At 37.4% G+C, this 3,871-nt stretch overlaps 1 protein-coding gene across 2 annotated transcripts in view; it reads left to right on the forward strand.

The window, feature by feature from the left end:
• The window catches only part of svp (COUP transcription factor 2), a 160,756-nt gene that overhangs the window by 111,711 nt on the left and 45,174 nt on the right, over positions 1-3,871 (forward strand). The gene's annotated exons all lie outside the window — the stretch shown is intronic.

Genomic DNA, 3,871 nt, shown 5'->3' on the forward strand with positions numbered 1-3,871 from the left:
AGGTACTGTTTGGTTGTTCAGATTTCTATGATAATGTTTCACCAATTTTTTTATTGCTTCTGCTCTTTTCTCATTGCTCTTTTTGTGGATTGTGTATTTGACGCTGCTATTGTTTTTTTACTGCCAATATAATTGGCTTACTGTATTTTTACTACTTGCACCTCTCTTTATTTTCAGGCGATTCATTTGTCCTTAGGTGTCGTTGTTATTTTATCATTTTTGACTCTTTTGCTCCCGGTTTGCTGTTGGAGCCAAGACTTTATTTACTTCAGTTACCTTCGTTACCTTTTATTTTTATTGGTGCTACTGTTCCATCTCCTGTGTTTGTTCCTGGAGATTGCTATATTCCTCTTCATTGCGTTTTCTCCTGTTATTACCTCTCTCGGAAAGTAGAGTCTGCTTTTGATTTTATTCGTTGCGTTTTTGTGGATGGGAGCAAATGTTAATATTTTTATTGGTGCATTTTTTTTTTTTTTTTTTTGTGGTCGTTCTAATGATTGTTAGTAATTTGTTTTTAATACTTCTTATCTATTTGATTATTAATTTCGGTTGTTTTTCGTCGTGGTTTTATATTTAATTTAATAGTGGCAAACTATCAATTACAATTAAGCCTTTTATTTCAATATTGAACTTTTCTACTATTTTTATATAAAGCAGTAGAATCCGACCTTCCTCCCGTTATCTTATAAAGAACCCCCCCCCCCTCTCCCACTTGAGGCGCTGTTTCACTTTGGGGTTCTGTTATCAGTTAAGCATCAGTTCGAGAAGTCATTTATCAACCATGGCAGAGATGAAGGAGAATTATAACTGTTGTCATCTATGAAGCGTCGTCATACGGCGCTGTCATTGTCGTGTCCTGCGGGGGGTAGATGAAGGTCCTTGCTGACTCTGGCCCCTAAACCGCCTGGTAAGTATTACCATAGAATACCAGTCACCCCTTGGAGGAAAGATACAGTCACTCCACTTCCTTAAACTCTCGTAACCGCGACAGTCAAACCTCACAAGTAATTTTTTTTTATTTAGGATTTTGTTTTTATTGTTTTTATGATACATTTGCACTTTATTTCTGTTTGTTTATTCAGTTACACTCGTTTGCAGCGATGGCCGAAATGTCTTTATTTCAACCCTTATTCAATTGACATAAATATCTTTATTTTAACCCTTATTCAGTCGACCTAAATGTCTTTATTTTAACCCTTATTCATTTGACCTAAATTTCTTTATTTTACCACTTATTCAATTGACCTAAATGTCCTTACTTCAACCCATATCCAATTATTCGTTTTTTTTTTTTTCTTTACAATCTAATTTTGTTGCTACAATTTGGTTTCGTAAAGCCAAAGCATGTATCTTTTCTTAATTTTTATAATGATACAATATATAATGATAAAATATAAACCGTATTCCTCTACTTCTTATTATAACGTTCAAAATAAATCCAGAGAATACTATTATCACCACTTTTTTATTGTAGACATTTTTTCCTCTCTAGAAAAAAATGGACTTCCTTTGTGAAGACTTTTTCGTGTGCTCTACTTTTCAAAAGAAGAATATTCTTTTTCAAAAACAATAGAAAGTTTCCTTCTTATGGATATTCAAACGAGAGGCACGATTTTCTTTGTGCTTTTGACTTATTGATGAGAATAGAGAGAGAGAGAGAGAGAGAGAGAGAGAGAGAGAGAGAGAGAATCATTGTAACTAAACTTTCAATAAACATTTACATAATCAGTAATTCCAAAAGGCCATAATGTACATAACCTCAAAATTAATTCTTCTTTTATTAATGAAAAGGATGTCTTTTATTGCGCAAATCTTAGAAAGGAAAAGGCTACTGTATGTGATTTATATACCGCCAATACAGAGAGTTGTATAGTAATTTTCCATTCATATACTCTTACTGTATTCTTATTCTTTTTACAATAAGATTTTTCGTTGTGATATTTCATGCGTTTCCATCCATTATAAACGTGTAGATGTCAAGAAATGCCTTTACTCAAAAGATCAGTTTGTAAGGTTACGATAACTCACAGCTCATCCAAGATCTTTTTCAAAATCGCAATGTCGTGCTGAAACACTCACGCTTTTCCTTCTATTCATCTTTTTTTTTCTTATTCCAGTGCGATTTCAAGGCGAAATCTTCTTTCACACATGGAAATAACACTTGCTCTTCTTGTTCACCTCGCTTAAAAAAGGAAGAGGGCGGCTGCGTGTGGAGTGTTATATAAAAAAAAATAGGGGTTCAAGGGGGCGTGGAATAGACTCGACAGCACATCCGTCTCAACCAGGTTCCGAAATTCATTCCCTCCTTCAAGCACAATATGTCCATGGCAGGAGACTTCTCACTCATCAGAGGAATGTTTTCTCCATCACCCTCCCCCATTCTAACCCATCCCTCCCACCCCCACCCCCATGAGTGCTCATACCTGAATGGAATATTGCAAATCACAAATCTGTATTCACAAGTCGATTGTGATCTCGGTGATAAGCCCGTTTGCTTAATGCTTCCTAAGAGGAGACGTACAGAGAGAATATAAGAATCATCTCATTGCATATCTCGGGATTGGCCGCAACGATTAGTTATTGGTCGCTGCGTTTTCATCGAACGAATTCCAAAAGAGGGCATCGGAAAGGTCATGTTTGCGCCCGCAGGGAAAGGGAGATATGGTGTTGGGCTGGAGCGCGAAGGCTCCTCCGTATCCCACTGGGAACGGTTTTGGGATCTCGTCGTAAGGCGCCGTAAAGATCGGGGATCATCAAGGATGCAAGGGAGCGAAAGCAGCTTTGTGGACGATGATGCATAACAGGCCGGGCCTCGTTCAGTCTAAGGTCCTCATTAAGACAAGTGAATAAAAGCCAACGCATGAATGCCCAAGATGGTGGAGGAGCCACTCGATCTAAAGAAGGGATTCAATGAGCCATGAAGAAGAAAGAGTAGTCGACATGTGAATGATTACGCTTTCTCTCTCTCTCTCTCTCTCTCTCTCTCTCTCTCTCTCTCTCTTTCAATTATCTAACAGATGGTGTGCAGAGTCAGCTGAAATATCATGTTTTACTTTTCTTAAATTTATCCAATTATGCAAGGATTACAGAATAATTAGGCTTTGAAATGTAAACACAGGTTTACCCGAATAGGCCGCGACTGATGTGATATACAATAAATTAAATTTAGTGCACAAGTGTTTCAGGTGTTTGAAAGGTAAGAGATAACCGGTCTACTCTACGAATGGTAATGGCAATCAGGAAAAGTTAACACGGCCGAACTGATTGGAAACTCGAAAGTGAATAAATTACGAAGGTGAAAGAACAATGAATCATAGACAAATATGAGAGAGAGAGAGAGAGAGAGAGAGAGAGAGAGAGAGAGAGAAGTACAATAACGGGTTACCAAACCGACCACCATCTCTCTCCGTCCTTGATGGCCTCCAGCCTTGTGACCTCTTCACCCTCAGACACAAGAGAGGAAGAAGATGAGGAAGAAGATGCTGGAGAGAATACCAGTAGCAGATGCTTCTTCTTCTTTGTAAATGTTATATTTGTTCCCATGCTTATGCTTTTCCGTGTTATTTTTACCTCACCTTTATAAACCTTCTATTTTACATTTACCGTCTGCTGTTGACTAAGTAAGTTCCTTGCTATAACAGTAAAAGGAAGGCATGCTGCCTTCTTTGTTATTATTGTTATTATTACTTACTAACCTACAACCCTAGTTGGAAAAGCAGGATGCTATAAGCCCCAACAGGGAAACTAGCTCAGTGAGGAAAGGAAAAATGAAATGTTTCAAGAACAGTAACATTAAAATAAATATTTCCCCTATAAACTATAAAAAATTGAATAAAACAGGAGTGAGAGAAATGAGATAGAATAGTGTGCC

This window comes from Palaemon carinicauda, chromosome 6 (assembly GCF_036898095.1).
Source record: "Palaemon carinicauda isolate YSFRI2023 chromosome 6, ASM3689809v2, whole genome shotgun sequence".
In the NCBI taxonomy this organism is placed as follows: Eukaryota; Metazoa; Arthropoda; class Malacostraca; order Decapoda; family Palaemonidae; genus Palaemon; species Palaemon carinicauda.